This window comes from Salmo trutta, chromosome 20 (assembly GCF_901001165.1).
Source record: "Salmo trutta chromosome 20, fSalTru1.1, whole genome shotgun sequence".
Taxonomy (NCBI): Eukaryota; Metazoa; Chordata; class Actinopteri; order Salmoniformes; family Salmonidae; genus Salmo; species Salmo trutta.
In genome coordinates, this window is record NC_042976.1 from 20,088,133 (window position 1) to 20,100,589 (window position 12,457).

Consider the following 12,457-nt stretch of genomic DNA (forward strand, 5'->3'; position numbering starts at 1 on the left):
TGCTGGATAGAATCCCTGAGCTGACAGGCAGTTAACCCACTGTTTCCCGGTAGGCCGTCATTATAAATAAGAATTTGTTCTTAACTGACTTGCCTAGTTAAATAAAGGTTAAATAAAAAAATAACAAATTATATTCATAGCACTTGGACCATACATAACACACACGAGGAGCTAGCAGGCAGAGAAAATAAACTGTACACTGTAGCTGTTGTGAGCGCTGTGGCAGAGAATAGTGGAAAGTAACTCATCATGTCTTAAATTAAGCAGAAAAACGTCTCTACGCGCTCATAGGCTGAGGTAAGATGTGGAGTGTGTGTGTGCGTGCTGGGGTGTGAGTCAGCCTGGAAGGTAGGCTGGCTGGAGGAATGATGCAGTACGTTATGTTGGGGTAGAGGGAATGGAGCTAGGAGAATACTTCTATGGCTGGGACTGGGGCTTGAGCCCAGAAACAGATCATACCTGATGCAAGGCAGTTCATTGGTATTGTAGTCATATCTGTGTATATCTACTTTGTACATTTCAAAGGAAAATAAGGTTATTGCCAGTTCACTTCAGACTTTCATACAGCTTCATGCCCATAGAAGCCTATGGAGCCAGACCAAAATAAAGAATGATATTAACCAGCTATGCACTACTGTAGATAATCAACACAGAATTCAAAGCTCTTTTCTCTTCATCTTCCCTCCATATTATGCATGTTTTATGTGTGTGTGTGTGCATGTGTGTGTGTGTGCGTGTGCGTGCATGTGTGTGTGTGTGTGTGTGTGTGTGTGTGTCTGTGTGTGTGTGTGTGTGTGTGTGTGTGTGTGTGTGTGTGTGTGTGTGTCTGCATACAAGAGTTCATCTCAGTAGAGATTTAATAGCATGTGAGATGATGAGTGAGTCCATCTCAGAAATCCACAAGTGCAGGCTTCTGAGTGCTGACACACGTACACACACACTAACTTCAAATAGGTGTTCATATTCTTGTCAGAGATTCAAAATGAACAACATTTTACAAAAAAAAGAAACATCAAGCTATTGCTTCAAATTTCCCTTCATACTAAATCATACTGTGTTCGATGCCAAGAGAACGTAAAATATCGACCTGCGCTGACACAGCAGAGAAACTCTTCCAGCTAATTTCATAGAAATATATCATTCATCAAGAGACATTTTGATTTAATAAAGCTATGCAGGAGATCACTGGGATGAAACTAACGTTTAACATGGAGATGAAGATCTATTGAGGGTTTTGTCTTTATATAATATATAGAGATGTAATGTAATACTGCAAACTATACTGTCAAATATAACCTGTCTCATGATCGTGTTGTCATGGGAGACACATGGTTAGAACCTCTAAATCTTACACGTTTAGATTTTTCCAGAGGTGATAGGAATTCAATTGTTTGGAATTGAGTTGTTTATAATTTGATTTGTGTGTCTGGTCATTTCCATGTAAAAGGACCCATGAGCACCAACATGTGAAGTAAATAGGAGCATGTCAAATTGGGGGTCAAATGAAAGATAAGAGTCTATGTTTTGTTATGTATTATACCTTTTTCAACCAATTTCCATCCCAAAAATGTGGAATGAGAAAAAGGCCTTGATTCCTGGTCAAACAGATGGAAAAGTGGTCTTAGAAAACATCTAGCAGAAAAAGTCTTAAAAGGAAATTAGAAATACATCAAAACACAATCACGTTGAAGTAATGAACCCTGCAGACTATTATCAACATAATATTATATTTAGTTCTGGATAAATGTTTCTGTCTTCTGTAAGTTAAAGAAATATTGCCTTATGCCTTGAAATTTCATTACCAAAAACCCTCATATCTAAAATATGTTTTCATATTTCTCTCCCTCATGAGGAGGGATGATAATGAAAGTTCATAGAAGTAACAAGTAAAGGTAGACCTATGACCTATTCATTAGTTATAGTGTTTTTACTAATTTCAATTTTGAATTATTACAATTCAAAATTCCGATACCAAATCGTTAATTTCTGCAATTGAATTGGCACCAATGAGAAATCCTAGTAGTTACAAACCATAATGTACTGTATTGTACTCAATCAACCAATATAATGTATTTATAAAGCCCTTTTTACATCAGCAGATGTCACAAAGTGTTTATACAGAAACCCAGCCTAAAACCCAAAAGAGCAAGCAATGCTGTACTGTACTGAACTGAACATAACTCTACTGTACTCTACTGTACTGTACACTACTGTACTAAACTCTACTGTACTGTACTGAACATAACTCTACTGTACTCTACTGTACTGTACACTACTGTACTAAACTCTACTGTACTGTACTGTACTGTACACTACTGTACTAAACTCTACTGTACTGTACTGAACATAACTCTACTGTACTCTACTGTACTGTACACTACTGTACTAAACTCTACTGTACTGTACTGAACATAACTCTACTGTACTAAACTCTACTGTACTGTACTGTACTGTACACTACTGTACTGAACATAACTCTACTGTACTCTACTGTACTGTACACTACTGTACTAAACTCTACTGTACACTACTGAACATAACTCTACTGTACTCTACTGTACTGTACACTACTGTACTAAACTCTACTGTACTGTACTGAACATAACTCTACTGTACTCTACTGTACTAAACTCGACTGTACTGTACTGTACTGTACACTACTGTACTAAACTCTACTGTACTGTACTGAACATAACTCTACTGTACTCTACTGTACTGTACACTACTGTACTAAACTCTACTGTACACTACTGAACATAACTCTACTGTACTGTACACTACTGTACTAAACTCTACTGTACTGTACTGAACATAACTCTACTGTACTCTACTGTACTGTACACTACTGTACTAAACTCTACTGTACTCTACTGTACTGTACACTACTGTACTAAACTCTACTCTATTTGTGAAACATAGACGTCTATGATTTGTTCAGATTTGGTCCAGTCGAATCTTAATACTGAGCAGATATTTAACAGCTTTTGGAAAATGTGGACACAACGTGGGCACAAAAAGATTTTATAAAAATTCTGTTAGCAAATTTTGCATCGGCACAGTTCTCCCTGTAAATATGTTTTTGTAAAATGTTCAGTGTACATTTTTAAAAGTAGTCCTTGTGCATAGCGTTGTATGTTTTATTAAAACTGAAATCAATACTTTTTGTTTGGCATACATTTTAAGTGAAAAATCTGAGCCTCAGCGCAATTCCATTATTGTGGAATTGCCCGTCTGCTGTCAATTTATTATAACATTGACAACTGTCCCCCAACATTACGAAAGGCAAAATCCTATAATATCATGAAAGTTATCATATCAACCCGAAGACCAAGAAACCAATAAACAACAGCATCACACAATCAGTAACTTGTGCATACTGCAGCTCATGTGATGTCAAAGTGTTGTGAAACTTTTTGTCCAGACTGTCTTGTCCAACTTCATGCCATGCACTTCTCATTGTCAAAATGAAACGTCTTCAGTACGGCCTTCTACACTATGGCACACACCTTAAATCACTAATGTCCACACATTCTGTAGTTTAATTCACTTGAATCTAACACCACAACACATGAAAATAACTGGGTAGAATACTATGTCTGACGTCGTGAAACAATAAAGGATAAAAATCCCTTTTCCCAGGAAGAAATGACCTAAACAGGTTTGACTTTCATTGGATTGTTTTATTACTCATTACTCAATGTATGACACCCGAGACGCTCACCACATTATTACTGCATCAGTCAGAACTTGTACAACATAACAATAATATATTCCATTTAGCAGACGCTTTTATCCAAAATGACTACATTCATGCGTGCATTCTACGTATGGGTGGTCCTGGGAATCGATTCCACTATACTGACGTTGCAAGCGACATGCTCTACCAACTGAGCTGCCTATCTAAATGACTTGTTACAATGAGAATGTGTATTGTTGGAAACGAAAAGCTTATTTTTTTACCTTGCTACGTACTCAAAGATGGTCATTCTGCTAACCCATAATAAAGACCTTGATGAGAAACACATGCGAGACCCAACTAGACATTTGAAACTGGCCTCCCAGTTCACAGCAGTGATTTATTCGGAGCTAACGTTTACAAAGCCTTACCAGGAACAACAGCAGACCACTAGAACAGGAACACTGGGCACTCTCTTTTCCAATAACACTTTTTGATGCATTTCTTATCAGAACAAACACAACTGTGTTGTCACAAACCTTTTATAGGTCTGAACACAATGTGATAGAGCTAAAATAAAAGTATTCAAGCATAAACTTACAGGCTAGATTGTGCTCTGAAGCGTGACTCTACTGCTCAGATTCATTTATAACAGTGAGTTATTTCCACAACCATTTTGCACACAATCATGGTATTAGCTTTGGGAACAACAGCATAGTAACTCTTCGGAAGAGCCATCGCAGCCTCTACCAGGACCAGTCCACCAGTCGGCCCAGTCTTCCAGACCCTTGGAGGGGACAGGTTAGAGGTTACAGGTTAGAGGTTAGGACCTTAAGGAGGTCATTACTGTTTGCCTGGAGGTTAGAAGCAGGAGGCTGGAGGCCAGACTTCAGCCAAAGGCCTCCGCCAGGGCCTGTTTGCCCGGCCCTTGTTCACAGTCTCACACTAGAACACTCATCACTGCTGCTGGGTCTGTCTAGTCTGTGATCAGCAACATGACAAAGTGGTCTTCAAGGCCCGTGGAGGGGTGACAGGTCAGAGGTTAGGCTCCTTGAGGAAGTAATTACTATCCCGCTTGGTTGCTGGAAACTTGATTCTGGAGGCCAGTCTACTGCCTGCCTGCCCCTCATTCACACACTACAACACTCACCAGCTGCCTCTGTCCAGGCCAGGGCTAGTCATTACAACTAGATGAAAGAACTGATGTGTGTGTAATGGTGTACCTGCAATGGTGTCCACATGTTTTTTGATTTCTGTGTTGGTGAGAGAGTGAAGCTGTGTGTGTAGTAATGTGTTGTGAGCATGTCCTGTCTGTGTTGGCCTTTTGATACAAATAATGAGCTTACTTCAGATGAACCCATGTCGAATACTTGATTCCTGTTCTGAAGTATTGTATCTCAATAATATGCACTGTAAATACAGTATGTTTAGATGTTTGTCCAATGTTCCTGGTTCTGTAGTTCTATTCATTAGAATATGTCATTTGAGAGAGATATACTTGAGTTGAGGTAAATATTGACTTTTGCTTTAGCGCTCAAGTCCTTTCAAAACGGCTCATCAATATTCAGAGAACAGAATGATTACAGCCAAGTCCTGTTACCTGGGAAACGGTACCATCAATGGTTATTAGGTACCAGAGAGCTCATAAGTGGAGAATTCTAAACATGTGTTACTGTGAAACATCAGGTGAATTTCTGGGGGAAAAGCAGCTGGATTATCTCTCCAGAATAATAATGATCAGAGACGGCCACAAATAGCCAACAACCAAAAGACTAACAGAGCAACTCGGTTGTTTTGTACACTGATGTTCATGTTCAATTGTAATTAGTATTCTTTGTTTAATTGATTGAAAGAAACGGGATTGTATTTATATTGTATCTAGTGTTTTTAGGTCTGTGTTTTATATATAAGCCCTCTTGAGTTTCCAACCTCACCTTCAAAGCTTTTTACCATTTTTTCTTTCACTAGTCTTCAACTAAATCAATAAAAATATCAAACTAAACACCAGTTAGAGCCAGTGGTCTATACACTCCCCTCTGTATTAATTTGGACACTGAACCTACAATGATACATTTGGCTCTATACTCCAGGATTTTGGATTTGAGATTAAATGTTTCATATGAGGCGACAGAACAGAATGTCACCTTTAATTTGAGGGTATTTTCATACATATATTATTTACAGTTTAGAAATTAATGAACTTGATGTATCTAGTCCCCATATTTGAAGATGTTTTAAGTATTTGGACAAATTCACTTATTGTATTACATTGTAAAAGGTTTAGTACTAGGCCCCTTATTTCTAGCATGCAATGACTATATGAAGCTTGTGACTCTACAAACTTGTTGGATATATTTGCGGTTTGGTTTGGTTGTGTTTCAGATTACGCTGTGCCCAATAGAAATGAATGGAGTCCCTTTTATTGTAAATAGAAATAGAATATGTTTCTGAACACTTCTACATTAATGTGGATGCTACCATGATAACAGATAAACATGAATGAATTGTGTATAATGATGCGTGAGAAAGTTACAGATGCACAAAATCATGCCTCCAAAACATGTCCTCTCACCATTACCAATAACAGGGGAGGTTAGCATTTTTAGGGGGTTTAATATTTATGATGAACTTCACAAGGTGGGAAAAGGCACGCGGTGATTGATGCTCCTTTCCAATAATTATCGAGGGTCTTATTCTGGAGACATGATGATCGATGCTTGGCTGCCTTTTAATAAATTAAATAAATCCCTCTCTTTTGTCCATAATAATCTCATCACGTAGGCTATCCTACCCGCAGTGTATCTGCGAGCTGTTGGCTAGAGCGCACGTGCCAAGACCAGAGTGGGCACATTCTCAATGTACAGCCTTTTAAATGTCAATTTGATGGAAACACATCTCTGGTGGGAAAATGTACATACTGTTTTTACGCGGATTTCAGAATATTCACATGGAAATCTGTCGCCAGTTGGATGGAAACCTAGCTAGTAACTGCAGAGATCCTCAATGTCTCATTTCATCTCTCTAAGTCTGTTGATGCTTTCTCAAACAGCCAGACTGAGTTGATTCTTCAGTTTCAGAGAGAGAGAGAGAGCGAGAGAGAGAGAGAGAGCGAGAGAGAGAGCGAGAGAGAGAGCGAGAGAGAGAGAGAGCGAGAGAGAGAGAGCGAGAGAGAGAGAGAGAGAGCGAGAGAGAGAGAGCGAGAGAGAGAGAGCGAGAGAGAGAGCGAGAGAGAGAGAGAGAGAGAGAGAGAGAGAGAGAGAGAGACATGGAGTCAGTTAGAAAGTCAGAAAGAGATAGTTAGATATTTTAATAATCCTGACCCCAGCATTTCTCATGTCTGTTTCATCATCTAATCTCAGTCCTGGGAGGGAGGAAGGAGGCTCAGAGTCCTGCTGGTACAGTAAATGAAATGAAACACCACTATCCTGCCTTGCCTTGAATAACCCCCCTTGTGTTATGTATACATCTTCTATTGAGGTCCTTGGAGTATCTAGCTGTGTGGTAACACTCACAGCTAGATCTCATCTGCCTCCACTGCTCTTTCTACTACTAGCTCAGTAAAGCTGCCAAGTAGGGAAAAAATACAAAACTAAAAGTTGTTGACAGCTTTGAGAGCTTGATATTAAAAGGAGAGGTAAATAACGTGACATGAAGGTTGAGAGATAAGAGTTGTTACATTTTCTGTTCTGATGGTTTGACCCTCCTGTGGTGTATTATGGGAGCGTTCTGCACACCCACTGAGTAATAAAGAAGTGGAGACTGCGTCCAAGATGTCCGACCGTTGTTTTAGATAATCTACTCACGTTCGCATACACCAATTCATGGACCATTTATATCCGGGTTGCATCCGGTTTACACAGCCCAATTTCACATGCGCACTAGCACTCAGTGCGCCCAGGGAGCAGCGTGAGCAGCGACGATTTCATCATGTCATCCAAAAACATAGCAGACATTGGATGAATATAATATTAAAATATCTTCGTTGGTGAGGGCCGAAAAAAAATATGTGGATATTTTGTGCATAAAGGTGCTGACTAAAGTGTCTTGTTAAGAATTTTCTAATCTGACTTCTCCATGTGGCCATCAATGGAAATTGTGTTTCTGGGCTGGGCATCAGTGAAACTGCAGTACCGAAGCAAGACTGTAGGAGCAGTCGAAACCGTGCCTCTAGACCGGAACCCTGGCTCCTTGGGCACACCTCACCACCTAACTATCATTCACTCCTCCTCTCTCTCCATCATTCCCTCCTCAGTCTCTATCCATCACTCTCTCCTCTCTCTCCTCTCTCTACTATTCCCTCCTCCTCCTCTCTCTCATCATTCTCTCCTCTCCTCTCCATCATTCCCTCCATCATTCCCTCCTCCTCTCTCTCTCTCCATCATTCCCTCCTCCTCTCTCTTTCTCCATCATTCGCTCCTCCTCTCTCTCTCCATCATTCGCTGCTCCTCTTTCTCTCCATCATTCCCTCCTCCTCTCTCTCCCTATTCGCTCCTCCTCTCTCGCTCCATCATTCTCTCCATCATTCCCTCCTCCTCCTCTCTCTCATCATTCTCTCCTCTCCTCTCCATCATTCCCTCCATCATTCCCTCCTCCTCTCTCTCTCTCCATCATTCCCTCCTCCTCTCTCTCTCCATCATTCCCTCTTCCTCTTTCTCACTCCATCATTCCCTCCTCTTTCTCTCTTCATCATTCCCTCCTCCTCTCTCACTCCATCATTCCCTCCTCTTTCTCTCTTCATCACTCCCTCCTTCTCTTTCTCTCTCTCCATCATTCCCTCCTCTCTCTCTCATCATTCTCTCCATCATTCCCTCCTCTCTCTCTCCATCATTCGCTCCTCCTCTATCGCTCCATCATTCTCTCCATCGTTCCCTCCTTCTCTCTCTCTCTGTCCATCGTTCTCTCCTCCTCTCTCTCTCCATCATTCCCTCCTCCTCCCCTTTCCATCATTCCATCCTCTTCTCTCTCACCATCATTCCCTACTCCTCTCACTCCATCATTCCCTCCTCCTCTCTCTCTCCATCATTCCCTCCTCTCTCTCTCTCCATCATTCTCTCCATCATTCCCTCCTCCTCTCCCTCTCTATCATTCACTCCTCCTCTCTTTCCATCATTCCCTCCTCAGTCTCTATCCATCACTCTCTCCTCTCTCTCCTCTCTCTACTATTCCCTCCTCCTCCTCTCTCTCATCATTCTCTCCTCTCCTCTCCATCATTCCCTCCATCATTCCCTCCTCCTCTCTCTCTCCATCATTCCCTCTTCCTCTTTCTCTCTCCATCACTCCCTCCTCTCTCTCACTCCATCATTCCCTCCTCTTTCTCTCTTCATCACTCCCTCCTTCTCTCTCTTGCTCCATCATTCCCTCCTCTCTCTCTCTCTCAATCATTCTCTCCATCATTCCCTCCTCCTCTCTCTCTCAATCATTCTCTCCATCATTCCCTCCTCCTCTCTCTCTCCATCATTCCCTCCTCCTCTCTCTCTCTCCATCATACCCTCCTCCTCTTTCTCTCTCCATCACTCCCTTCTTCTCTCTCTCACTCCATCATTCACTCCTCCTCTTTCTCTCTTCATCACTCCCTCCTTCTCTCTCTCTCTATCCATCATTCCCTCCTCTCTCTCTCCATAATTTGCTCCTCCTCTCTCACCCCATCATTCTCTCCATCATTCCCTCCTCCTCTCCCTCTCTATCATTCCCTCCTCCTCTCTCTCTCCATCATTCCTTCCTCAGTCTCTATCCCTCACCCCCTCCTCTCTCTCCATCACTCCCTCCTCCTCTCTCTCTCCATCATTCCATCCTCCTCTCATTCCATCATTCCCTCCTCCTTCTCTCTCCATCATTCCCTCCTCCTCTCTCCAGCATTCCCTCCACCTCTCTCTCTCTCCATCATTCCCTCCTCCTCCTCTCTCTCACTCCATCATTCCCTCCTCCTCTTTCTTTCTTCATCACTCCCTCCTTCTGTCTCTCTCTCCATCATTCCCTCCTCTCTCTCTCCATCATTCCCTCCTCTCTCTCTCCATCATTCCCTCCTCTCTCTCTCCAGCATTCCCTCCACCTCTCTCTCTCTCCATCATTCCCTCCTCCTCCTCTCTCTCACTCCATCATTCCCTCCTCCTCTTTCTCTCTCCATCACTCCCTCCTTCTCTCTCTCTCTCCATCATTCCCTCCTCTCTCTCCATCATTCGCTCTTCCTCCTCTCTCTCCATCGTTCTCTCCTCCTCTCTCTCTCTCTCTCTCCATCATTCCATCCTCCTCTCATTCCATCATTCCCTCCTCCTCCTCTCTCTCTCACCATCATTCCCTACTCCTCTCATTCCATCATTCCCTCCTCCTTCTCTCTCCATCATTCCCTCCTCCTCTCTCCAGCATTCCCTCCACCTCTCTCTCTCTCCATCATTCCCTCCTCCTCTTTCTCTCTCCATCACTCCCTCCTTCTCTCTCTCTCTCCATCATTCGCTCCTCCTCTCTCTCTCTCTCTCTCTCTCTCTCTCAATCATTCTCTTCATAATTCCCTCCTCCTCTCTCTCTCCCTCATTCTCTCCATCATTCCCTCCTCTCTCTCATCATTCTTCCCTACTCTCTCTCCATCATTCCCTCCTCCTTTCTCTCTCTCCATCATTCCCTCATCCTCTATTTCTCTCCATCATTCGCTCCTCCTCTATCTCTCTCTATCATTCCCTCCTCCTCTCTCACTCCATCATTCCCTCCTCTTTCTCTCTTCATCACTCCCTCCTTCTCTTTCTCTCTCTCCATCATTCCCTCCTCTCTCTCCATCATTTGCTCTTCCTCCTCTCTCTCCATCATTCGCTCCTCCTCTCTCTCTCATCATTCTCTCCATCATTCCCTCCTCTCTCTCTCCATCATTCACTCCTCCTCTATCGCTCCATTGTCTCCATCGTTCCCTCCTTCTCTCTCTCTGTCCATCGTTCTCTCCTCCTCTCTCTCTCCATCATTCCCTCCTCCTCCTCTCTCTCTCATCATTCTCTCCTCCCCTTTCCATCATTCCATCCTCCTCTCTCTCACCATCATTCCCTACTCCTCTCACTCCATCATTCCCTCCTCCTCTCTCTCTCCATCATTCCGTCCTCTCTCTCTCTCCATCATTCCCTCCTCCATCATTCCCTCCTCCTCTCTCTCTCTCTCCGTCATTCCCACCTCCTCTCTCTCTCTCCATCATTCCCTCCTCCTCTCTCTCTCCATCATTCTCTTCCCCTCTCTTTCCACTCCAGTCTCATTACAGTCTACCATTCCAAATCAAATGGAGCACGGTGTGAAATTGCTCTTTTCCCCAATGGCTACCCAACACCATGTCCTCTCCACCCACTTTATCAAGGCTGGATTACCCAACATCATGTCCTCTCCACCCACCTTATCAAGGCTGGGTTACCCAACACCATGTCCTCTCCACCCACCTTATCATGGCTGGGTTACCCAACACCATGTCCTCTCCACCCACCTTATCAAGGCTGGGTTACCCAACACCATGTTCTCTCCACCCACCTTATCATGGCTGGGTTACCCAACACCATGTCCTCTCCACCCACCTTATCAAGGCTGGGTTACCCAACACCATGTTCTCTCCACCCACCTTATCATGGCTGGGTTACCCAACACCATGTCCTCTCCACCCACCGTATCAAGGCTGGGTTACCCAACACCATGTTCTCTCCACCCACCTTATCATGGCTGGGTTACCCAACACCATGTCCTCTCCACCCACCTTATCAAGGCTGGGTTACCCAACACCATGTCCTCTCCACCCACCTTATCATGGCTGGGTTACCCAACACCATGTTCTCTCCACCCACCTTATCATGGCTGGGTTACCCAACACCATGTCCTCTCCACCCACCTTATCATGGCTGGGTTACCCAACACCATGTTCTCTCCACCCACCTTATCATGGCTGGGTTACCCAACACCATGTCCTCTCCACCCACCTTATCATGGCTGGGTTACCCAACACCATGTCCTCTCCACCCACCTTATCAAGGCTGGGTTACCCAACACCATGTCCTCTCCACCAACATTATCAAGCCTGGGAGCACATACTCTCTCTCACTCTGACTCTGGCACATGAACAACAAGGCGGAAACATCAATGGTTACTTCATTGTACACTACGCTCACTGTAGTCATTAAATTAGGCTTTCAACAATGAGACCATCTGTAGGATTCGATATCAAGGAAATACAAGAAAGGTCCATTTGAAATAGGGAATAAGTATAAAATGAAAATGTTTTTGCATTTTGGCTGAAAAGTTAACAAGAATAGCATTATCATAGTAATAGGAGAAAATAAATAAGAATCTAATCTCATCCTATTATGAGAAAGGGAATGTGCCTTTAACCTTCAGTTGTTTTTCCAGGGCCAGTGAAATCATATCACTAGGTAGGGGGAATAAAATGATAGGATTACAGTGCTCGTGTATAACACTGTTAGCTAAGGTTCATGGTCAGCACAGCTTAGAATAGAAGTTGCCCCTAGGCACTGATCAAGGATCAGATTGCCCTCCCCAAATCCTAACCTTAACCATTAGAGGGAAAAAGCAAAACTGACCTTAAATCAGTATCTTGGGGCAACTTAATATTACTCAGGCCATCTCACAGAACCTATCAACATGAGGCTGGGTAGTGTAAGTGTGCAACTCTAATGGCACCTATTCCATATATAGTGCACTACTTTTGATCAGAGCCCTGTGAGCGCTGGTTAAAAGCAGTGCACTATGTAGGGAATGGGGTGCCATCTGGGGTACAGACAGACAGGTTGATGCAGTATCGGGCCAGTC

General features: G+C 43.1%; 1 protein-coding gene across 3 annotated transcripts in view; it reads right to left on the minus strand.

Annotated features, from left to right (window-relative positions):
* Positions 1-12,457, minus strand: part of znf385b (zinc finger protein 385B) — a 167,209-nt gene that overhangs the window by 45,941 nt on the left and 108,811 nt on the right. The gene's annotated exons all lie outside the window — the stretch shown is intronic.